Here is a 27,077-nt window from a genome sequence, read left to right on the forward strand (position 1 = left end):
AATATTACCACAATAGGATCATAACCAAGGTATCGCAAATTAGGGATAAGCCATCTTGTTCTAGAAACCTAGCCATATAGCTACATTGTTCGATCTGAAAGACAATTCATTATCGTGAGTGAAAGTTCAGCGAACCCTACCAAAACATTCACGGTTCCTGTATATTCAAAATCTTCATGTATGTGTCCACATTGTCTGTAGTTGCTTTACAGTTACTGAGGATATTTTAATTTTGTGTTTGCAACTATAAGTATGTGCTTATTTTTATCATCTATTTGTTTTATCTATATAAAACATCACCTGTGGTCTCTGACGAAAGATATTTACTATTTGATTTGCTTTCTAGATCGAAAAATAGTTACAAAATATGTAGAGACTTGCGATATTTCTTGACTGGTTTCTCGCTCATACCTGGAAATGCAGTCTGCTTGCATGCTTTGGGCTCTTTCTTCGGGTGGCACGGTTGATTCTTACCTAATCTAACACTGTTTTGCAGGAATGTTCGTTTTTTACGAAATGCAGCACTGTGTAACATTGCTATTGTTTAACTGTACCCATCCGGCTAAATGTGTATCTCGTGCTTCGTGTAGTGGTACCTATTTTAACACAATTTTTTCTTAGATATAAAACTCTCTCTATCCCTCTCTCTTTTCTTTCAGTTAGCCAGTTGTGTGTTATTCCACTTAATTATCTTACCATGTATGAACAGAAAATGTAAAAGCAATGAAGGAGTAGTGATGGAGGTTGGAAGGGGGCAGGTTGGCAAAGATGAGTGAAGAGGAAGTGCCAGAGTGTGAGTAGGAGGAAAGGGTGAAAAGCAAGAGGTAAAATGAAATAATGGTTGGGGGAGGCGAAAGAGAGAAAGTGAAGGCTAGCAAAGCGAAAATACTTTTTTTCTTTTTTTCCTAAGTCATTTTTCAGTTGTCTTATGTAGTGTCTGGTTTAAAACACGTATTTCACCATTGATTAACTGTTTATTGTGTGTTAATGCTTTGTGTATATGGAAGGTTTCTTGGAAATGGAAGAGATGTCTGTCCTTGCTGCTCTTCGTGATGCACGTATCTTTTCTATGGTGTTTTATCCACAATAATCCTGCTTAAGATGGTCTACAAATTTTGAATGGTTTGTACTGAATTTCCGAGCTCCGATGTGTTCTTTATATTTTAATAAAGTTTTCCAGATATTTTTGTGTTTTAGCTTTAACTTTATTACCATTATAGAAACAGCACAGGATGAACGCAACACAAAAACAATAGACCACATTAAATTTTTCACGTCTACATAACGCAATATATCTCTGGCAAATAATATGTGTGGCAAGCTAAGATATAATTTACTTGCAAAGATGATGCGTCAATGGACGGTTTTTCACTTGATAACTGACAAAATGTACAAGAAATTTCTATGCAAGATATATATATTACCTCTATTAACAATGCAGCAGATAAAAGAAATTACACTCTAGTATGTTTTAGGGATGTCACTCCATATAGACGTAAGTATAATACAAGATAAAAGTCTCATAACACTGTTAAGTAGACGTAGAATAAAATGCTTTACAAATGTAATGTCAACAGAAACACTTGAAAAGGCACAGATGCCGAAACAAGCTTGTCGTGCTCCTATTCAGAAAAAAGCAAGAAATAAATTATTTGCAGCTAATTTTGTAAGAGTATAAAGAAGATGACATATGAAGACCTTACGCAAGCAGCGAACCCAGCGGAGTAGAAGTCATTTATTCTCCTTTCTGTGTCTGTGCACCTTTCAGTGGGCCAATCAAATGACTTTACGAAACTTTGCCCAATGGCATGACTGTAGCTAGATCAACAATTTCCGTGCCTGGAATGATAACCTGTGGAATGACTTAATTCTGAACAAATAATCCTGACGTCCCCACTCAGCTATCAAGTTCTCTCCAGCTAATCCACTTGCTTTACGTCTTGGACTTTCTAGAAGTCAGGGCTCGGCTCCACTCGTCTGCTAAATTATTACTTTTTACCAGTATCAGGAGTCTCGTTCTAAATTTTTAGTAAACTGCCAGGACTGTCCCGTGGGAAGATTAGAGCCCCATGGTTTGCCACGGTCCGAACAGGGTGCTTGCTACGTCACACCACTCGCTTCCAGGAAGGACTTACCTACTGGGAAACAAACTTATGTTGTCAAACAGTTATGCCTCGCTGCGCTGGCTAACTAAGCTCAGCAAGTCTGACTAACCGTTTTCCCGCTATGTTATCTGATTTACCAGGAAGCTAGCTGAACAGATCTTACGTACAATACGGTACAGCGACCGCGCTGGGATTCACCGTGGCTGGTACGCAAGACTCATACAGTCCTCTTGCAAAACGGCTTGTATCAGCTTCACAGGACCATCTGATACATGGCTCCTGAGCCACAAGGTGTGGTCGTTCCTAAGTGCCATAAGGCAACCTCACTCTCCTGAGGAAAAGCAAACCCTCAGACTGTGCCTCAGTATTTGATTCTCCATTCATGGAAACTACAGAAACAGGTGCACGCAACTATCAGATTACAGTAGAGTGATGGACGAAAGATGTTATTTGAGGCCCTGATCTCCGCAGATACAGAACATTGCCTCCCGAAAAGTGAGCGTACATCAACTAGCCTCAGCCGAACACAGATCAATGAATTACAATGCACTATGACAATAAACAGGAGAAGTGTTCATTGGTGTCTGTCTCGTTTTGATTTTCGTTTAGGCATGCGGTTTTGTACTGAGTTATTTGTTTTCAAGGCATTATTTATGCCATGTTCGTTGAATATATTACCTATGCTGGGTGTAAATTTGTTGTACTAGGTTACTGTATGTATTTTTTGTGATTGCGCTGCTTTTACGTGCTGATGCAATTTTGTTTGTTTCATAATTTGTGTCCTCATTTCTTCTGTTAAGTCTGTGTACTAGTGTTTCCTTGTACCATTCTTTTATGCTGTCTGGTTTATAGTGGCTAGCAGTTTTTGTTCATTAGAAATATTTAGGGGAATCTTATTTAGTCTGCTTAAAATATCTCTGGCTGCAGCTTGTTTGCTAATCTGTTGATGATTTGAATTTGCATTTAGGATTTTGTCTGTAGTTAAGGGTTTTATGCAAATCTGAGAGAGCAAAACCCTGCTTGGGCGAAAGTGAAATTTAATCTGAATTAATCATGAATGAGGCACTCCATTGAGATTCAAGGCTGAATTTAATGTATGCGATGGCTTTACTATAACGCTGTCATTTATTTGGAGCCTAGCAGTAATTCTGGACGTGGGATGATTGACACAACATTTATCATTGATAGGGGTTGAATGTGATAACAAACTCAAGATTTCATTACCCTCTATGGTATTTTACAAAACACAATTGGAGATATAAGGGATTAAAGATAATTATGTGGAGTTGAACTTCGCAATGATGTACATTCCAATGAAAACTGAAACTAAAACTATGAGCTGATAAAGTTACTGATTAAGGCTGAGTTGCTTAATAAAATTGAGGCAGAGTTGCTTAATAATCTGGCTTCTGACTCGGAAGTAATTTGAATTTGTCTATGACAATTACAGTCACTCTTTGTCTGCAACAAGAACCTAAGAATCGCAAATATCTGAGAAAGCACTGACAAATATGAGACAGTGAAACCTATCATGCATTTGAATTGCAGTAGTCTTGCTTGTCCTAATACGCTAGAGCTGTAAGCAGCACTTAGCATAATCGTCAGTGTAATGTGAGCATCGTGAAATCAGATTAAATAAACAGAGTGGAGTCACCATTGCTCCCTGGTCTGAATGTCAGAAGTACGATCAGGTAGTTCAGGTCTCGAACACTGGAAACCAGGCGACTCTGCCACTTGAGAGTGCCATCGAAACTCTTGCCGCCGTTTCCTGTTCATGTCTTGTTAGCATTTGATATTTTCTGACTCTTCAAAAAGCAGCTTATTCCTTTCTTCCCACCAACAAAACCTACCTGCTCAAAAATTAGTACAGCCACCAATTGTGTAATTGTTTCTTTGACTAAATGTCACACTTCTAAGTGGGAAATTCTCCTGAGATCTCTTCTGACATGTTAATCAGTTTTCTTTCCGCCACCAGCTAGCTTCACATTACAGGTCGCGTGAAAATGTTAAAAAACTGTCCATAAGGCTAGTCGCCAACTTTTCCGCAACATCTGAACTTCAAGTAGGTCAGTTGTTTTGTTATGTTTTCAGGGAAGCCTGGAGATGCTTATCTGCTCAAGTATTTTGAAACGTCCCCTTAGAAAAATTATAAATTACTGTGCTGATAAACCTCTTACGTTATTTGATTTTCAAACAGCTGAGCAAAACTGAACGTACTCAGACATTTCTCTCTTTACTTATTCTGATCATCACTAAACTGACACACAATATTTTCTTAGCGCAACGCAATCTGACTTTCAATAATCCCTACAAAAGAATGGCCCTGAATAACAATAACCTATACCTTTCATGAATCACTTACCTCATAAAAATCTTCCTTACTTGAACTACTGCAATACAGCGAGCGCCACTACTGACAGCTAAATAAAAGATTCTAACTACGGAAGGCACTAACTACTGATAGGTATAGTTAGCAAATGAAAGATTTTGTTAGAGAACAAACAGTGTATTTACCTTAATAATGTTCAAAAGTCATCATATATATATATATATATATATATCAGTTCATGATATCCAATCTTACAAATTTCATCTTTCTGAGGGACGGACACACGTCCATATCGTCCGCTCTCAAAACTCTGGCATCCCTGTCCCCACATCCACCACTGCCAGCGGCTCACCTGCAACTGCACAACGCTATGCGCTGCTCACATCTAACTGCCAAACACTACACAAGCGAATATTCCAACAATGAATCCAACCAGCCACAGCCTGCACACAGCACAGTCAGTGACTTTCATGCAGAGCGCTACGTGGCGTTACCGACATAAAAACCTAAACAGCCTACTTACAATTTCTTTTAAGATGCTTCTGCAGCTTACGACATCCTAATAGATTCTGTCTTCTGGAACGATTTCGTGGTATCTCAACAGCCTTGCACAACGTGTTATAAACCAGGTAATGGCGTCTCCATCTGCTCAGCATTTTACAAAACGACTTGCAAACCCCTATGTTTCTCTGAAGGCTGAATGCGAATGACTCCCTGTGGATCGTATTGCTGAGCCTCTGTACTAGTTGTCTGACTCATGAACAGCTCTCCTTACTTCCAGAGCTCTCCCATAAAGCAAACCGGTTTATTCAGTATCATTTTAGATTACAGTAGGTTAAGAAGAGGAGGCGAAACCATTGCTAATAATCATTGTGATCTCATGACTCTCATTAAAGTAATTCAATTCCGTTTAAGTTGCATAATTAGGGGTGAATAAAAGAGAAAAGGCGAGACCCGCCAAGTTAGCCGAGAGCATTAATGCGCAGCTTCCTGGACTTGGGTAGACACACTGGCCCCGGATCGAATCTGCCCGGCGGATTAACATCGTCGGTCGGTGTGCGGGCCAGCCTGGATGTGGTTTTTAGGCGGTTTTCCACATCCCACTAGGTGAATACTGGTATGGTCCACACGTTCCGCCTCAGTTACACGGCTCGCAGACATCTGAACACGCTCGCACTATTCCATAAATTACACTCGATGCAGACAGCAGGGGTACACTAATTCCATCCTGGAGGGTATAGGGTGGCAGCAGGTAGGGCATTCAGCCACCCCTTTCCACTAACCTTGCCAAATCCGTCCCTAACAATGCCGACACTGCGTCAGCACGGGACATGCACCAGTGAAACAAAGAAAGAAAGAAAGAAAGGAGAAAAGGCGAGCCAAAGAGCTTGCCACATTTCGAGGTATGTGGCTGTGAGAGTCTTTTCTCGTGACTATATCTGTAATGTTGGGTGTGTTTTCTTGTTCTTCTTCTATTGTAAATCTGATGTTCTTGTGTACTGTATATGTGCCCTTGTATATTTGTTGTAATTTGTTTTGCGGTTGATTCACCATGCATATTATATTATACATGCCCCTATACCAATAGATGACGTTTTAAATTTTCATTGTTATTTCACTTTTAGATATTAGTTTTTCTGTGTGATTCCTGAAGATTTTGACTAGTGTTACCGAATTAGGTGAACCCATGACCAAACCTTCTTCTTGTATGTAGTAGTCCTGAGCGACTTGAAAATAGTTTGGCTGTCATATTCAATGTAACATTTCATGGTTTCCTCTGTGTTTTCTTGAGGTGCCTGGTTGTGTGTTTTCCTCTTTTCTTCACTTAGTTTAATGGTTTCATATACAGGAACGCAGCTTTACATGCTTTCTACATCAAAGAAGAGCATTAGCATTTTAGTATCTCTTATATGTTCCATTAGCTGACAGATATTTCTTATTGACCTATCATTTTCTAGTTAGTAGTATTGTGTGAGCTGCGATTGCACTTGTTTTGCTAGTACGTATGTAAGAGCTGCTTTGAAATATGCTGTCAGCTGGACCGGATTATTTGCCCCATAGATTTTTGGCTGGGTGTCTCAAGATTTTTTGTGAATGTCTCTATTTCTGCCTGTCAGTAAAAGTATCCACTACGTTTTTGTACATTAAATGTATTCGCAGTTGCGAGTATGGACAACCACCAGCTGTAGAATGGAACGATGACAGTCAAAATTTGTGCCAGACTGGGACACGAACCCGGATAAGACGCTTATCGCGAGAGGTGTATGTTTTTAAGTGCGTATTTAGCATGTACTTGAAATCTGTTTGTTGGGTTTGATTTTAACTGTTTTAGTTGTTTTCGGTGATGAATTCCGTTTTTCCTGTAGGCTTTTTTGTGTCCAAAATACAACAGCATTACCTTTGTCGGATGTTGTTACTATTAATATTTTCTGTGTTGTTTTTTCTTTAGATTTGTTTTGATTATCAAAATCATTTTTCAATTTATTGTTTCTTGTTTCCAGCCTTTACTCCTATGTTTTTGATTTCTTGTTTTAGTAATTCTCTATTTATCTCTGTGTTTATATTACTGCATTCATATTTTTATTTATTTCTCTGTCATGAGCCAGTGTGCTACTTACACCAAATTTCTGAGAAAATATCCCGAAACAATAGCGTAGGTGTAGTTCAGTTTAAGCTTGTGTAATTTTATTGGTATTCTTTCTACATGTATATCTACATGGATACTCTGCGAGTCACATTTAAGTGCCTGGCAGAGAGTTCATCGAACCGCATTCACAATTCTCTATTATTCCAATCTCGTATAGCGCGCGGAAAGAATTAACAACTACCGTACAGGCCCTGATTTCCTTTATTTTATCATGGTGAGCGCTCCTCCCTATGTAGGTCGTTGTCAAAAAAATATTTTCGTATGCGGAGGAGAAAGTCGGTGATTGGAATTTCGTGAGAAGATTCCGTCTCAAAGAAAAACGCCTTTCTTTTAACGATGTCCAGCCCAAATCCTGTATCATTTCCGTGACACTCTCGCCTATATTTCGCGATAATACAAAACGTGCTGACTTTCTTTGAACTTTTTCGATGTACTCCGTCAGTCCTATCTGGTAAGGATCGCACACCGCGCAGCAGTATACTAAAAGAGGACGTAGAAGCGTAGTGTACGCATTTTCCTTAGTACATCTGTTACATTTTCTAAGTGTCCTGCCAATAAAACGCAGTCTCTGATTAGCCTTCCCCACAACATTTTCTGTGTGTTCTTTCCAATTTAAGTTGTTCGTAACTGTAATACCTAGGTATTTGGTTGAATTTACGGCTTTTAGATTAGACTGATTTATCGTGAAATCGAAGTTTAACGGTTTCCTAATGGGTTCCTTTTAGGACTCATGTGGATGACCTCACACTTTTCGTTATTTAGGGTCGATTGCCACTTTTCACACCATTCCGATTTTTCTTCTAATTCGTTTTGCAGTTCCTTTTGATCTTCTGATGACTTTACTAGTGGTTAAACGACAGCGTCATCTGCAAACAACCGAAGACGGCTGCTCAGATTGTCTCCGAAACCGTTTATATAGATAAGAAACAGCAAAGAGCCTATAACACTACCTTGGGGGACGCAAGAATCACTTCTGTTTTACTGGATGGCTTTCTGTCAATTACTACGAACTGTGACCTCTGACAGGAAATCACAAATCCAGATACATAACTGAGACGATATTCCATAAGCGCGCAATTTCACTACGAGCCGCTTGTGTGGTACAGTGACAAAAGCCTTCCGGAATTCCAGAAATACGGAATCGATCTGAACTCCCTTGTCAACAGCACTCAACACTTCATGTGAATAAAGAGCTTGTTGTGTTTCACAGGAACGATGTTCACTAAACCCATGTTGACTGTGTCAAAAAATGGTTCAAATGGCTCTGAGCACTATCTGAGATCATCAGTCCCCTGGTACTTAGAACTACTTAAACGTAACTAACCTAAGGCCATTACACACATCCATGCCCGAGACAGGATTGGAACCTGCGACTGTAGCGGTCGCGCGGTTCCTGGCTGAAGCGCCTAGAACCGCTCGGCCACAATAGACACTTTCCTTCGAGGTGATTCATAATGTTCCAATACAATATACGTTCTAAAATCCTGCTGCATATCGACGTTAACGATATGGGCCTGTAATTTAGTGGGTTACTCGTACTACCTTTCTTGAATATTGGTGTGATATGGTCAACTTTCCAATCTTTGGGTGTGGACCTTTCATAGAGCGAATGGTTGTATATGAGTTCACTTAAAACTTCCGGGCTGATAGGCCGTGGTCGAAGTATAAAACTGTCTCCTAACGTTTCGTCTCCGACTGCGGGAGACATCATCGGAGGTAAAGCGGCGAACTGCGAAGATGACTCGAGGAGGCGTTGATTATATAGGCAGTACAGAGGGCGCCTATATAATCAACGCCTCCTCGAGTCATCTTCGCAGTTCGCCGCTTTACCTCCGATGATGTCTCCCGCAGTCGGAGACGAAACGTTAGGAGACAGTTTTATACTTCGACCACGGCCTATCAGCCCGGAAGTTTTAAGTGAAGTCAATACCGGCCGTGAAAGTTTACATTGTATGATCGGTTGTATATGAGTGTTAAGTATGGAGCTAATGCATCAGCATACTCCGAAAGGAACCTAATTGGTATGCAGTCTGGACCAGAGGACTTGCTTTTATTAAGTGAAGTTGCTTCACTACTCCGAGGATATTTACTTCTGCTTTACTCATGTTGGCAGCTGTTCTCGATTCGAATTCTGGAATATTTACTTCTTCTTCTTTTGTGAAGGCATTTCGGAAGTCTGTGTTTAGTAACTCTGTTTTGGCAGCACTGTCTTCGATAGTATCTCCATTGCCATCGCGCAGGGAAGGCATTGATCGTTTGTTGCCCCTTACTTCGGACACTGTACAGCAATTTGCGGATCACGAATGTGATTACAGATCTGTAAATGTGTGGCACCCTTCTCTGTACGCGGGGGTGTAATGTTCAAATATTGAAACTTACATTGGACCTCAGTATTGTATGTTTCTTCCTTCTAAGCTGTTTCCTGTCGTCATTGCGTATTCAGGTAATCAAAAGAACCACGTCGGATATGCCAGACAGCCAGACCTAACATTTCCGGCGGCTGACCAGCTCGTTCCGCACTTGGCCCCGCTAGACTCTGGCGTTTGTTTTTCGCGCAGCCGGATGTGGTGAAATATTCAGGCGCTGGCCTCGCCTTCCCTTCGCCCTCCCCCACCATCGCCTGGCCTCGCCATTAATCATGAGCGGACACTGTGCGTTGCTGCTCCGACCACCGCACGCGCTCACTAACTGTTGTCAGGGTGGCCCAACACGGTACAGTGTACGGTGTCCAGAGGAGCACTGGCCGACACTCGTACTCTGCTGAGTGTCAACGGACGGCACGGCCACCCATCCCATCAGCGCGGCCTCACTGATAAGTGTGACAACGGCCTTTGTCGAGTCAGCATCAGGTTATCAGGAGGAAAAAAACCGTCTTTCTTATAGTCGTTCAATGATAAACCATCGCAATACGGATTAAGGACGTTGCGAAAATGACATGTAACGAGTTACGGCGAGTATCGCTTCAGAATTGCTAGTCTCAATAACCTCTTTCAATAGGTACACTTTTCAAAAGAAATATAACTGAAGTGATATCAGGTGTTCCCCAGGGAAGCGTCCTGGGACCTCTGCTGTTCCTTATCTATATAAATGACCTGGGTGACAATCTGAGCAGTTCTCTTAGGTTGTTCGCAGATGATGCTGTAATTTACCGTCTAGTAAGGTCATCCGAAGACAAGTATCAGTTGCAAAGCGATTTAGAAAAGATTGCTGTATGGTGTGGCAGGTGGCAGTTGACGCTAAATAACGAAAAGTGTGAGGTGATCCACATGAGTTCCAAAAGAAATCCGTTGGAATTCGATTACTCGATAAATAGTACAATTCTTAAGGCTGTCAATTCAACTAAGTACCTGGGTGTTAAAATTACGAACAACGTCAGTTGGAAAGATCACATAGGTAATAGTGTGGGGAAGGCGAGCCAAAGGTTGCGTTTCATTGGCAGGACACTTCGAAGATGCAACAAGTCCACTAAAGAGACAGCTTACACTACACTCGTTTGTGAGAATATTACTGCGTGGTGTGGGATCCTTACCAGGTGGGATTGACGGAGAACATCGAAAGGGTGCAAAAAAGGGCAGCTCGTTTTTTATTATCTCGTAATAGGGGAGAGAGTGTGGCTCATGTGATACGCGAGATGGGTTGGAAGTCATTAAAGCAAAGATGTTCCTCGTCGCGGCGAGATCTATTTACGAAATTTCAGTCACCAACTTTCTCTTCCGAATGCGAAAATATTTTGTTGAGCTTACCCTACATAGGTAGGAATGATCACCAAAATAAAATAAGTGAAGTCAGAGCTCGAACAGAAAGGTTAAGGTGTTCGTTTTCCCGCGCGCTGTTCGGGAATGGAATGGTAGAGAGATGTAGTATGATTGTGGTTCGATGAACCCTCTGCAAACCACTTAAATGTGAATTGCAGAGTAATCAAGTAGGAACGTTTGAACCACGAATAATTGCTGTTCATCACTTAAACCCTTAATGTTAGTTTCTAGGTAAAGTGAGTTATCAGCCTGAAGAAATAAGTAACGAGAAAGAATACGTTCTCTACCAAGGTGACTTGAATCTCCTTTGCGAATCGAAAGAACTTGTGGTACTTGAATACGACATTTGAATATAACAGTGGTTAATACCAGAACCCAGCCATCATTCCCATGTTAAAATACATTTAAAGCCCAATAGTTCAGTTTTCCAGATATTGCGAGGTATTAGTAGTAGAAAAGTCCATGGAATAAAAGTTATATTGCAGCATGAACAGTTTGAAATCACAAAATGTACAAAGTGAGCCTTACTTGCCAGTACATAGTACTTTGCGGCTCTGCATACTGGCTGATACAGATCCCATCGTTCTCCGAAACTCAGCTGACTCCAAACAAACACTGATTCTAGCGCTTGATTCCGGAAGCAATTGTCAAACATCAGTTTACAGTTGCAAAGTATACTTGCTCCATAGAACTTAATGTTTGACTGCGCCAATGATCGAGTTGCTACACTGACATAGAAATTTATCACGATACAATTCGTGCATGATAGAAAAACGAGAGTCGTGATGAAAGGGGGAAGATAAAGTAGACTCCTTTCAAAGAAAATAATAACTTGCTTAGTAGAATACTGAAACAGAAATGGAACAGGACGTTTAGTAGAAACCGTTGTATCCCTGCCTCTACACAGTTGAAGACATCAATTGCTGCGGAGATCGACCACATTACACATTCCGTATAGCCGCAGGCGTTTTCCCATAAGCAGTTAAGAAGATGGAAGCAAGTCGACCGTGAGGCCTCACAATATACTAAAAATTCCACAATAATACTGAAACAAACCTAGTAATAGTACCCTTACACCATCATTCATATAAACATATTTTTAGGATTTTTATGGCCTCTCTGTATATTGTGGTGTAATAATAATAGGACCTTCATGAAACGAGAGTATCAGACAATCCCAGTGCATGACGCGTTAGTGCCAATGTTACCTTGCTGTCGAGAAGAAAATTTATCGTGTGTTTTCTTAAGTCAAATGTTAGTGCTTCTCTTAGTAGCACACCTGAGAGCATAAGGGAGGGATTTCGTAGACTACCGTTGCAGCAGGCAGTAGGCACAGAGGCACAGGTCCTTTGCGGTACTGAATTATTCACACACCATTCTTCTGAGTGCAATCACTGTGTCAGTTCTATATCTCCTTAGCACTATGATGATGTGATCTGTAGCTTTTTATACGAATATGAGGGAAAGTTTCCCTACAGATGGTTCTTTTTGCCAAAAACTCTAGGCCTGTATTGATACAGTGCCGTTTTTCTTATTAAATGATCCAGCTCTTTCTCCAAGTAGTGTGGCTCACAGATTCTCTTAGCCTAATCCACCTTTTTATTAAATAATCCTATTTTTTGACTGGAATACCAATTGAAATTTTTGTGAAGATAGAAAATCTGACGGAACTCTTAGGGTACAAAGTCTCGGAACTATTGGGGCGCAAAATCTACAGAAATCACACTCTCACACGATTTGTGGACAGGATCCCGTTGGTGGGAATACATTTCCCCAAAGGTGAAGGAGAAGAAGGAGACCTGTAACAGATGACTTCTGAACAACAAGGCTGATGACAGATTTGTAAGACCGAGGGTAGACACAAAGAAAGCAGAAATTAAATGTGAAGAAATTAATAACTACAAGGGAGCTCAAAGTCCAAAGAAGCGCGGAAGGTGTTAAGACAATCAAGAACCAATGACGGAAGTAGTATAAACTTACAGCTGATAAGCTAGGCGCTGAACTAAGCGTGCCTATCACAAGAGAAGAACAAGAAACGCCTCCAGGCCACGCGCCGGTAACGCCCCCTGGGCAGCGTGCATTTAGGCCTCCGCCGCCGACCGAGCTGTTTCAATTTCTCAATCATCTTTAGCGAGCTGTGAAGGAACGTTAGTCATTGTATATAGTTGTAATACGGAGACGGACAAGATTCAAGAATCAGTACATGTTATTTGATTGCTGATAACCACAGAACTTCAGACTGGACATCATTGAAGTTAAGTAGTCAGTTAGTTCCTGTAATTAAGGGTAATTTAGTCAAGTGTGCATTTTGTGTTGTAGTGAGAGGAAATCGGACACCCATCTATCATACCATCCTCTCCTAGTCCATCCAGGAACCACAAAACTTTACATGAGAGCACAGCCTGGAGTGGTTGAAGGCTGGGGCAGGTGTGTTATTTGAAAATCTCGTAAAACTATTTAAACCTCTGTCTTAGTGGAGACCCCTGACCAGTTTAAAGAAGGGTTCAAAACTAATATATTTAAAACATGTGTAGTGTCTATTCTTCATGTCTAAATGGACAGACGCTATTTTGATCCTGTAGCCGTTATCAAATAAGATACAAAGCAGTTACGACATGTAGCTGCTAGTGGGTATCGATTTACATCAATGGGGAAGGTGAAAATTTGGGCCGGACCGGGCTTCGAGTCCGCATCTCCTGCTTATTAGGCAGATGCTCTAACCGCCGAGCCACCCGGACACAGTAGACGTCGCAACTACACTTACTACCACAGCACGCCTCCCATGAGACCCAAATTCTCAACCTGTGGGCACACTCGTCAACATCTGCGGCGTTTCGCCGATTTCCAGAGCCGTGGCAGGAGGATGGGCAGGGGCAGGGGCAGGGCAGGTAGGAGTAGGAAGCAGGAGAACAGAGTGGCTTTTGGGCAGGAATGATACCTGCAGCACTAGACAGGTGACTGACAAAAGAATGGCATGTAAGGTGGAGATACACACGGAGGGAGGTGGCGCGGTGGTTCGCGCACTGGACTCGCATTCGGGGGACGACGGTTCCAAGTCGCGTCCCGCCACCCTGATTTAGGTTTCCGTGATTTCCCTCAATCACTTCAGGTAAATGCCGGGATGGTTTCTTTGAAAAGGCGCTATCGATTTCCTTACTCATCCTTTCCTAATCCGAGCTTGTACTGTGTCCCTAATGACCTCGTTGTCGACAAGACGTTAAACATTTAAATACCTGTAACTCTTCAGGCTTTCCCGGCGATCTAATGACATCTTGGGTTGTCGGGTGTTCTGCCGGATATCAGCGTCGTACTTGCACGATATTTCGGTCACGTAGCTCGTAACCTTCAGCAGGTGCGACCCGAGACTGCTCCTCGAGTGGACCTGGTCCAGTATTTATGCCTATGGCCTTCCCCCTCCACCAACGGCTGCAGGCGCTTCCTCTGTGGTCCGCGCCCATTCCCTGCGACACTGATATCCGGCAGAACACCCGACAACCCAAGGTGTCACTTAAATACCTCCTCCTTTTGGAGACACACATGGTTTTTATTGGCAGAAGGCCTATCACAGTGTACCACTTTCTAAGACGTGGGTAGCAATGACTAACAAGAACATTTGTAAATGTTTGTACAAGCCGTTGGAAAGCTGTGTTCAGTTAATAGCTGTCGTGTTTAACTTGGGAATTTACCATCACAGAAAATTAAGGTTAGCAGAGGACTGAGAGAAGGATGTTGCTTAGCTCCTACCCTCTCCAAAATATTTCTGAACGAAGTACTGGAAAATTGGAAAGGAAAGTGCAAAAACATGGACATTAGAAGTAGGTGATGACATCCTATTCTCCCAGAATTTCGCCGACAGTTAGGTCACCTTCGCCAATGAAGAAGAGGATGTGTCTCACATGTTAAGGACGTTTAAAGAAGAATGTGAGCAGTGGGGCATGAAACTTTACGAAGATCGAGTACTTGAATGTCGGAGGCGTAGGTAAGGATCTTGTTATGTACAATGGATCTGTAGTTAAGTGCAATTGATCACAGAAATGTTTAGGGACAGTCATTTCGGATAAAGGTGGAACTAACAAGGAAATAAAGCACAGAATAGGAAAGGAAAAGGCTCCAGTCAAGCACACTCAATTATATGTACATCAAGTAATTTGAAAAGGAGGATATATGAAACTATAGTGATGAGCTCTGTTCTGCAAGGCCTTAAACCACGAGAAGTCTGCAGAGTCAATTAGAAGGAATTTAAGGCAACAGAAATGAATTTTTGGAGACGAGGTTGTGAAGTAACAAGAAGAGACAAAATAAGAAATGAAGTGCTACAAGAACGGATGGAAACTACAAAGGGTATTGTGATCATAACTGGAAATAAATGACTAACATGTAAGAAGAAGCCCAGAGGAGAGATTGCGTTCTAAAATATGGCACCGGAGACCTTCTCTACACAGAAAAAAAGGAAGACACGGCTACATTGGAACGAGGGCGTGGGGGATCGGATGCTGGTCAGGACCATGCAAGAAGAGGATTGTTAAATTAGAAGGAGATGGAAACTGGGATGCGACAGACGCTGCACTGTGTAGAAAACTCACAGAAAGAAGAACATTTTCGAGCATGCATGATACCGAATTGCTTCTATGTGAAACTTTGGTATCCTTACTATCTGAAAGTTTTAAAACTCATATTTTGTTGAATATTAACTTGTTTCACATGACTGCGAGATAGTTGGCACCAATGATCCAGAAATACAGATCCAGATCGGCAGTTTTGTTCCATGGAAATAACTTAAATGTCTTGTAAAGAACTTGATTAGTTAAATTGTTTCAAAGCCCCTTGTTACGTTCACTATTTAATTACCGTGGTTAAAACTTTGTCCAGGACCCTCAGCTTCTTTACATGCCGCTCGACTTCAGTCCGCATTGTTAAGCTCTGTTCTATAACACCGTTTTCAGTTCTTTCATCACGTGAAATGCGGATGCATTTTGATTTTTGACATCGTAAATGCTAAGCACAATTAATTTCCTTATAGGTAGGATCTGGCGTCTTAAATTAGGTAGTTTAGCTTTCATCCTTTACATATTTAGGACCTACAGAGGTAGCTCTATTGATATTTTGCTTAAGTCTCTTCATAATCTGAGATAATAAGTTATTGTATACTTGTTTTCAAAGACCTTATCCGTAAGGAAACACATTATCGTTATCATTAGCAGCGAGTTAAGGGGTTTCAGCAACTGGTTTATTAGTTTCTTAAATCTCGTTTTATTGCGAAGTCAAGTTATTCTCGAATGAAATTTTCACTCTACAGCGGAGTGTGCGCTGATATGAAACTTCCTGGCGGATTAAAACTGTGTGATGGACCGAGACTCGAATTCGGGACTTTTCCCTTTCGCGGGCAAGCGCTCTACCAGAGGTAGAGACGAGGTACTGGCGGAATTAAAGCTGTGAGGACGGGGCGTGAGTCATGCTTGGGTAGCTCAGTTGGTAGAGCGCTTGACCGCGAAAGGCAAAGGTCCCGAGTTAGAGTCTCGGTCCCTCACACAGTTTTAATCTGCCAGGAAGTTCCATGTGGTTCTTTAATATGAAAGCTTTGTCCTCCAAACTCTTCCTCAACTATAGATTTTCCAAGGTGGGAGAGAAATTAAGAAGAACCACTTTTTGACATTCGCAGTGTTTGTTAACTCGAAATCTTCTCTTCAAGTTTGTACTTGGAGATAATATTACAATAATAAAAGAATATTTTATTGTCTTTGTTGATTAAGGAGCTAAAGTTTTCGATAAGAATTATATGGTGGCACATGCCAGCAAGTAAAATTATGATCCATTATATGACGGCTTTGTCAGGGCGGACGAGAGGAAAGAGGTTCATGGTAGTCTCTTGACCTTGGAGTGGCAAGCTGCCCCTAAAAGGCGGAAGATTCAGCAATGATCATCAACAGCATGAGGACGCGGAAGGCACTGGTAACTACTGCATTAAAGACAGATAAAATGTATCTACAGTAAATGTGGCCTGTAACTGTGAAAGTTTCATGATGATCTTTCGTTGGCACAACATTCCAGATTAGTTTCCCTTTCGGATCTCTTGGAGGGTACTACCAAGAGAAAAATATGGAATAACCAACGACGGGAAAACATAATACGAATATGAGTGTTTGAAGTTCGAAAGTAGCAGGAAAGCTACGAAATCTGGAAAGGATCATGGAAAGGCTCAACGTAGATATAGTTGTAGTCAATAAAGTGAAATGGAGAGAAGAGTAGGATTTCTAGTCTGATGAATGAAAGGTAATATCAACTGCAGCAGAAAATGGTATAACGGGAGTGGAATCGGTTATGAATAGAAAAGTTGGGCAGAGAGTAAGCTACTGTGAACATTTCGGTGACAAGTTTTTTCTCATCACATTTCACAACACCTAACGCTGATTACGGTTGTTCGGCGTACATACCAACGTCGGAAGCAGATGATGAAGTGATAGGGAAACTACAAAAGAATATTGAATGGCTAATTCAGAATGTGAAGGGAGATGAAGATCGAATAATCTGGGGAATTGGATCGCGGTTGAAATGGAAGAAGAGATCGTAGAAGAATATGGGCGTGGCAGCAGGAACGAGATAGGGGGAAGACTGAGTTCTTCAATACATTTCAGATGGCAACAGTGAATCACAAGAGGACGGAGTATACTTGGAGAAAACCTGGAGACACAGGCTGATTCCAGCTGCATTGCATCATTGTCAGGTAGATTGTGAAATCAGGTACTCGACTGTAAATCATTGCCCAAGAATAGATACAGACTCAATCAGAATTTTAGAAGGCAATCCTCTGAAAAAATCAGTTGGGAAGTATGTGGAATACTGAAGTACTGAGAAACGATGAGGCGTGTTTGAGGTTCGCTAAGGATATGGGTACTGCGATAAGAAGGACCAGAATAGACAGTTCAGTTGAGCAGGAGTGGACATATCTAAAAAGAGCAACGAAAGATGTTGGACAATCAGACATAGGTAAGGAAAGTAACTGCGAAAAAACTTTGGGTAACAGGCGAAATACTTCAATTGATCGGCGAAGAAGGATGTACAAAACAGGGCATGGAAATACAGCAATAGAAATCCCTTAGAAACGAAATAAGTAGGAAGTCCTGGGCAGCCAAGGCGAAATGGTTGCCGGAAAGATGTGAAGTAATCTAAAAAGAAATTACTGTCAACAGGACTGTCTCAGCACACAGAAAAGTCGGAAAAGCCTTCAGTCAAATTAAAAGCAATGGTGATAACATGGTGACTGCAATGGGAATTATACTGGTAAACGCAGATGAGAGATCCTCTTTGAAGGGGAAGACTTCTCCGATGACGCGACTGGAGTAGAAACTGGAATCGACATGAAAGACAAAGCAGATCGATTATTAGAGTCATAATTTAAAAAAAAAAAAACTTTGGAAGACTATGATCAGATAAGACAGAATAAATAGACAACGTTTCATGGGAATTTCGAAGATCATTGGAGGAAGTGTCGAAAAAACGACTATTCAAGTTTGTAAGTATAATATAATGCCTAGTGACATACCATCAAACTTTCGGAAAAATATCATCCACAGTCATCATTTCGAAGACATCAAGGGCAGATAAGCGAGAGCACTATCGCACAGTCAGCTAAAGAGCTCACACGTCCAAGCTGCTGACACGGATGGTATGCAAGAATGGAATAGGAAATTCGGGATCTGTTAGACGACAGTCGGTTTGGCTTGAAGAGAGTTAAAGCCACCGCAGAGATAGTGCTCACGTTGCGCTTGATACTGGAAGCAAAACTGAGGAAAAACCAAGACACACGCATTGGATACGTACAACTGGAAATAGCGTTCATCATCATCTTGGACAGTTTCCCGCCCCTGGCCGGGTCTGTATGGAACACAGGCCCCTCCATCGTCTTCTGTCTGGCCACCATCTCTCCGTCTTCACCTTGGTCCGGTCTTCTACTTTCTTCTAGACGCATTCCTCTACTACTTTCAACCATCTGTCTTCTCGAGTATCCTCCTGGGTATATTCTTCTCCTCCATTCTCTTAACGTGTCCATACCATCTCAGCCTTGAGTTCTCTATCTCCTCCTGTAATATTTCCACCTTCATTAACTCTCTTACCCTTTCATTTCTTAACCTGTCTACCTTTGTCACTCCAGTTCTGTTTGTCAAGAATTTCATCTCACTAGCTTGTAATTTGCTTTTCTCTCTTCCTTTCATAACCCAGGCTTATGATGCCTATGTCAGGATCGGGACATAGTATGACCGGTATATAACCTTTTCACCAATTTGGGGTACATCCTTGCTCCATATCAGGCTTCTGACACTCCCCCGAAATGCTTGTGTTTTTCTTCCCCTCTCGTTCATTTCTCTGTCGTTTTTTCCATCTTCCTTTATCAGGCTTCGTAGGTACATGAAACTCTCCACTCTCCTCAATAGTTCCCCACCAATTGTTATTCCAGTTGTTTCTCTCTCCTTCTTTCTTGTTGTGATAATCATCTCACTCTTACTTATACTAAATTTCATCCCATATTCTTGTACTGTTCGTTCCCATACGTCCAAATGCTCTTGTACTTCTCCTCCTTCTTCCCCCAAATCATCAGATCATCTGCGAACACAATACCTTTCATCTTCCTTTCACCAGTTACTTGTGCTACTGTATTCATTATATCATCCATCACTACAATGAAGAGTAATAGTGAAAGTGCACTTCCCTGCCTCAAGCCATTCTTCTCTTCAATCCAATCTGATTTCTCTCCTCCCACTTTCACACAGCTCACACTTCCGTGTTACATTTCCCTCATCCTCCAAATAATCGGTTTTTCTACTCCTCTGTTCTCCAGGGCTTTCCACACTTTGCTTCTACGTACGCTATCAGCGAAAGAAAGTGTAAAATGGTACAAGATGTTCAAAATTCGGAGATAAATAAGATTAAGCTCTAGGGAAAGGCGGGTGATACACCGTATTGTACAAGAATCAACGGGGAAAAATAAAGATGGAAGACCAAGAACGAATTGCTGGGATTAAAGAGGCAAGGATTTAGTTTTTCGCTCCTTCAGTTAAATCTATGCATCGAAGAAGCAATGTCGGAAATAAAGGAAACACTCAAGAGTAGGATTAAAATTCAAGGTGAAAGGATGTCAATGATGAGATTCGCTGATGGTATTGCTATCTTCGCTGAAGGTGAAGAAGAATTACAGTATCTGTTGAATATAGTAAACAGTCTATTGAGTGCAGAATATGAACTGAGAGTCAATCAAAGAAAGACGAAAATAATGAGGTGCAGCAGAAATAAGAACAGCTAGAAACTTAAAGCAAGAACAGATGATCGTGAAGAAGTTGAAGTTACGAAATTCTGCTACCTAGGCAGCAAAATAACCAACTACGGACGCAGCAAGGAGAATGTCAAAAGTAGACTATCGGTAGCGAAAAGTGCGTTCCTTTCCAAGAGAAGTCTACTGGTATAAAACATAGGCCTTAATTTGGGGAAGAAATGTCAGAGATGTGGTGTTACAGACAAAAGTTGAAATTTAGATGGATTGATAAGGTAACGAATGAGGAGGTTCTGCGCAGAATTGGAGAGTAAAGGAATATATAGAAAACACTGTCAGGGGGCAGGAAGATCGGACATCTCTTGAGACATCAGGGAATAAACTCCTTGGTACTAGAGGGAGCTGTAGAGGATAATAACTATAGAAGAAGACACAGATTGGAATATTTTCAGTAAATAATTGAGGGTGAATCTAGCAAGGGCTACTCTCAGACGAAGAGGTTACCGCAGGACAGCAATTGGTGTCGGGCCGCATCAAACCAGTAGAAGATGATGACTCAAAACAACTCTGAAAAAACTTTCTTTAGCACAATCTGTTGCTCATTCTGTATGGCACTTGGAAATTAATTAAAGCAGCAACACTGGAGTGCCCACTTGCCAGTTCCTTAATGTAAAAAAAAAAAAAAAAAAAAAAATGTACGTCATAGTCGGGAATTTGGTCTTTCTTACAGTGACAACTTAGTGTAATAGCAACACATCAAAATTTGTTGGTGTGACGTTGTCCTTAAAGGTCGTAATTTCACTTCTGACTGCTGTATTTGGATTGAATGTTATAAGCTGTTAACCATTACCTATAGACAATGTTGATTAGACAACATAATTATAAATTCTGAAGGTTGCTGGGAAGAAGTACGGGGACTTAGAGGTTATGTCATTCCTGTACGGAAGCCAGACTGTAGATGTTACGCAGAAAGGACATTAAGGAAGAGGGGCAGTAACTGAGAATGGAGTCAGACTGGGTTCTGGCCTGTCCCTCAGGTCATTCAGTCTGTATATACAGCAAGCTCTAATGAGAAACAAGGACACATTTATTAAAGTATTTGAAGATCATGGAGAAGAAATAAAATTATTCAGTTCTGTGGATGGCGACATTCTGTCAGTTTCATGGTTTTCGAGATAGAAATGTTGTGTCGGCAGACTTGCCAACACTACGCACACTAATTGAAAGAGGCGGCCAAGATGCACGCGCTAACTCACGAAGGATGGAGTGAGGTCTGAAACAGGAGACTTAATGAATGCTATAAAGAAAAGTACAAATCTTCTGGACTACTTAACTTTTAATCCTTCCTTTGTATACATCGTTCTTGATGAGACATCTGGAGATTGTGGCGATACAAGTGCGACTCTTTAGATACAAGCTATCTAAGGCTAATGGCGCCTTGCTAGGTCGTAGACATGAACTTAGCTGAAGGCTATTCTACTGTCTCTCGGCAAATGAGAGCAAAGGCTTCGTCAGTATAGTCGCTAGCAACGTCGTCGTACAACTGGGGCGAGTTCTCATACGTCTCTCGAGACCTGCCGTGTGGTGGCGCTCGGTATGCGATCACACGGTGGCGACACGCGGGTCCGACATGTACTAATGGACCGCGGCCGATTTAAGCTACCACCTAGCAAGTGTGGTGTCTGGCAGTGACACCACAAGAAACATATAAGTACACCGACAGGCAATCAGACCAAGGAGAAAATAAGTAGACAGAGAAAATACAAAACATTCATATCACATGTGCCTAGAACATTGCCACCTCGAATTCATTAGGTGTGGTATGAATATCATCATCTGTGCAGAATGCTGGTCATACAAGGCGTTAAAGCATTGCCTTGTAGTTTTCTCTTACCACATTCACAGTGAGTGTCATCAACATTAAGGTCGCATTTCTCTGTATTTCAGACTACATTGATACTCTGCTGGGAAATGTTAATATTGCAAACTAACAAAATCTGGATTACGGACACGTTTCCATCAGCCACTATTAAATGATGGTGTTCCTTTCGCTCATGTATAAAGTTTATGTGGTTACCGTGAGCCTGTTCTTCCTGTTTTGTGCAAATCTCACTCATCATAACGCAACGACAGTTCCAATCACCAAACACTGTTTGTGTCTGTTGGCCTTCAAAGTTAACGATGAAATGAGCACTCGCTAGTGTCTGTACCGATGTGTGCAACCTTTTTCCACAGTTGTAGTCTCAGCTCCACCTTGATCAAGTCTGTTAACAGGATCTGTTCATTCAGTCGAGAGAATACATTAAGTCCAAATTTTTTGTTGTGTCTTCCAATAAGTCCCTTTCTTTGGTTCCAGGCCTCCGCTTGTCACAACGCCTATGATACCCTGTACGCATTATGTATCGCATTTATTCTGGCTGCGCAAGTCTTTTGATGGTGAAATAGCTTTTATATTCTCAGACATGAAGGTCAGATGTGATCCCGCATAAAACCCAGATGGTGTTTATAGTGTTAATGGTTTAGTTGGCATTCCTGCTGTTGTCCAGGTATCTATTGGGACACTCGAGTGGACTGTAATCTTATGGAAGCACATACTTCGAAAATCAGTTAAACGGAATGGATTGATTTCTGAAAGTAAAGTAAAGACAATAAAGTGTATTTGAATCAGATGAGGTGACGCTTGTTGAGAAATGAGACACTAAATTTAGTAGACGAGTAGTTATTCGACAGTAAAATAACAGAGATGGCAGAAGAAAAGAAGATATTCACTGAGGTGACATAATTCACCGGATAGCGATATCCACATACACAGATGGCGGTAGTGTTGCGTACAGAACGTACAGAAGGGCAGTACATCGGCAGAGCTTAGATGATTCATGTGAAAAGTTTTCCGGCGTAATTGTGGGATGACGACGGGGTTAATAGACGTTGAACGCTGACTGGTGCTTGAAGCTGGGTGCATGGCACATTCTATATCGAAAAACGTTCTGGAATTCAATATTCCGCGATCCGCGGTGTCACGAATGTGCCGAGAATACCAAATTTCAGTCATTACGTCTCCCCACGGACAAAGTAGTCTTAACGACCGACAGAAGCGGCGTTTGCCCATAAAAGCAACACTGGTTGAAATAACCGCACGTAAGACGAAAGTATCCGTGAAATCTGGTGTTAATGGGGTATGGGACCAGACGATCGATTCGAATGCCTTTGATAACAGAACTACGTCGCCTACAGCGCCTCTCTTGGGCCCTTGACCATATAAGTAGGGCCCTAGACGACTGGAAAACCGTGACCTGGTCAGATGAGTCCTGATTTCATTTGATAAGAACTGATGGTAGGGTTCGTGTGTGTCGCACACATCACGAAGCCATGACTAGAAGCCACTGTGTAAAGCCGTCGGCACACAGAACGAGATAGCTAAGGTTCACTTGGCGCTCCGCGATTTTTGTGACGTCACTTCCTGCTAATTTACGTTTAGAAGGCATTCCGTCATATGAAATACAAAACAAGTTCTGTGATATTTTGGCAACGTGGATCGTAAAGTAGAATCAAGAGAAAGCAAACATGCTCTCTACGTCACATAGAAATTGTTCCCGCTAAGTGCAGATTGCATTTGGTTGCAACATAGCTAAGGCGTGGACGAAGGGGCAAATAAGTGTTTTAATTAAAGCAATGAAAGAAGCACAGTGTCTTTATAACATAAAAAGCAGTAATTGTTATAAGAAACATTGACGTACGTAAGCGCTTTCGCGTGTTTTTCCTAAATTGAAGCGTGATAGGCCTCAATTGAGCAATCCAAAGTATTGCAAAACGAAATTTTATAACATGCGTAACATGGACACTATAGAAAATAGAAAGAGGAAAGAGAGTATGAGAAGTGAATAGGGACAGATTATGAAGGTATTCACCGTTCATCTACTGGATTATTAATAACTGAAGTTGTTGTTGTTGTGGTCTTCAGTCCAGAGACTGGTTTGATGCAGCTCTCCATGCTACTCTATCCTGTGCAAGCTTCTTCATCTCCTAGTACTTACTGCAACCTACATCTTTATGAATCAGCTTAGTGTATTCATCTCTTTGTCTCCCTCTACGATTTTGACCCTCCACGCTCTCCTCCAACGCTAAATTTGCGATCCCTTGATGCCTCAGAACATGTCCTACCAACGGATCCCTTCTTCTAGTCAAGTTGTGCCACAAACTCCTCTTCTCCCCAATTCTATTCAGTACCTCCTGATTAGTTACGTGATCTACCCATCTAATCTTCAGCATTCTTCTGTAGCACCACATTTCGAAAGCTTCTATTCTCTTCTTGTCTAAACTATTTATCGTCCACGTTTCACTTCCATACATGGCTACACTCCATACAAATACTTTCAGAAACGACTTCCTTAGACTTAAATCTATACTCGATGTTAACAAATTTTTCTTCTTCAGAAACGCTTTCCTTCCCATTGCCAGTCTACATTTTATATCCTCTCTACTTCGGCAACATCAGTTATTTTTCTCCCCAAATAGCAAAACTCCTTTACTCCTTTAAGTGTTTCATTTCGTAATCTAATTTCCTCAGCATCACCCGATTTAATACGATTACATTCCATTATCCTCGTTTGCTGTTGTTGATGTTCATCTTATACCCTCCTTTCAAGACACTGACCATCCCGTTAATCCGCTCTTCCAAGTCATATGCTGTCTCTGAAAGAATTACAATGTCATCGGCGAACCTCAAAGTTTTTATTTCTTCTGCATGGATTTTAATACCTACTCCGAACTTTTCTTTTGTTTCCTTTACTGCTTGCTCATTATACAGATTCAGTATCATCGGGGAGAGGCTAAAACCCTGTCTCACTCCCTTCCCAACCACTGCTTCCCTTTCATACCCCTAGACTCTTATGACTGTCATCTGCTTTCTGTACAAATTGTAAATAGCCTTTCGCTCCCTGTATTTTACAGCTGCCACCTTCAGAATTTGAAAGAGAGTATTCCAATCAACATTGTCAAAACTTTCTCTAAGTCAAAAAATGCTAGAAACTTAGGTTTGCCTTTCCTTAATCTTTCTTCTAAGATAAGTCTTAAGGTCAGTATTGCCTCACGTGTTCCAACATTTCTACAGAATCCAAACTGATTTCCCCGAGTTTGGCTTCTACCAATTTTTCCATTCGTCTGTAAAGAATTCGCGTTAGTATTTTGCAGCTGTGACTTATTAAACTGATAGATCGGTAATTTTCACATCTGTCAACACCTGCTTTCTTTGGGATTGGAACTATTATATTCATCTTGAAGTCTGAGGATATTTCGCCTGTCTCATACATCTTGCTCACCAGATGGTAGAGTTTTGTCAGGACTGGCTCTCCCAAGGCCATCAGTAGTTCTAATGGAATGTTGTCTACTCCCGGGGCCTTGTTTCGACTCAGGTCTTTCAGTGCTCTGTCAAACTCTTCACACAGTATCATGTCTCCTATTTCATCTTTATCTACATCCTCTTCCAATTCCATAATATTCTCCTCAAATACGTCGCCCTTGTATAGACCCTCTATATACTCCTTCCACCTTTCTGCTTTCCCTTCTTTGCTTAGAACTGGGTTTCCATCTGAGCTCTTGATATTCATGCAAGTGGTTCTCCTTTCTCCAAAGGTCTCTTTAATTTCCTGTAGGCAGTATCTATCTTACCCCTAGTGAGATAAGCCTCTACATCCTTACATTTGTCCTTCAGCCATCCCTGCTTAGCTATTTTGCACTTCCTGCCGATATCATTTTTGAGACGTTTGTATTCATTTTTCCCTGCTTCATTTACTGCATTTTTATGTTTTCTTCTTTCATCAATTAAATTCAGTATCTCTTCTGTTACCCAAGGATTTCTACTAGCCCTCGTCTTTTTACCTACCTGATCCTCTGCTGCCTTCACTAATTCATTCCTCAAAGCTACCCATTCTTCTTCTACTGTATTTCTTACCCCCATTCCTGTCAATTGTTCCCTTATGCTCTCCCTGAAACTCTGTACAACCTCTAGTTCTTTCAGTTTATCCAGGTCCCATCTCCATAAATTCCCACCTTTTTGCAGTTTCTTCAGTTTTAATCTACAGTACATAACCAATAGATTGTGGTCAGAGTTCACATCTGCCCCTGGAAATGTCTTACAATTTAAAATATGGTTCCTAAATCTCTGTCTTACAATTATATAGTCTATCTGAAATCTTCTAGTATCTCCAGGGTTCTTCCATGTATACAACCTTCTTTCATGATTCTTGAACCAAGTGTTAGCTATTATTAAGTTATGCTCTGTGCAAACTTCTACCAGGCGGCTTCCTCTTTCATTTCTGTCCCCCAATCCATATTCACCTACTACTTTTCCGTCTCTTCATTTTCCTACTGTCGAATTTCAGTCACCCATGACTATTAAATTTTCGTCTCCCTTCACTACCTGAATAATTTCTTTTATCTCAGCATACATTTCTTCAATTTCTTCACCATCTGCAGGGCTAGTTTGCATATAAACTGGTACTACTGTAGTAGGCGTATATAACTGAAATTCGCACTGGTATTTGATAGTATACCGTGACCAGAAAACGAAGTGCAGCACGTTTAGAAAATCGTCCCGAATAACTTCTCAAGTATATATACCATCTTTGTGGTATTTGCACAAGCTGGAAGTTCTGGACGAATATTATTTATGTAACATTCTGGATGACAATGTGCCATTTCATCGGGCCACTATTTTTCGCTATTTTCTTGAAGAACTCTCTGGCCAATTCGAGCGAATGGTTTCGTTTCTCAGATCGTCCGACATGGATCCTACGTCGTTGTGTTGTATCTTGTTATGTTTTCAACTAAAGTTGGCTATTTGCTCACTGTAGGTTCTGTAGCAGCACATCTTTCCCATCAGCATGAAATTTACTTCAGTTTTCTCCCTATAAAGCGCAAACCAGGGAGTCGTTTATGGTTCTTTCTCACTTGAGTATCTTTGCGTGATTACGTTTCTGCA

The sequence above is a fragment of the Schistocerca nitens genome, chromosome 2, assembly GCF_023898315.1.
Source record: "Schistocerca nitens isolate TAMUIC-IGC-003100 chromosome 2, iqSchNite1.1, whole genome shotgun sequence".
Taxonomy (NCBI): Eukaryota; Metazoa; Arthropoda; class Insecta; order Orthoptera; family Acrididae; genus Schistocerca; species Schistocerca nitens.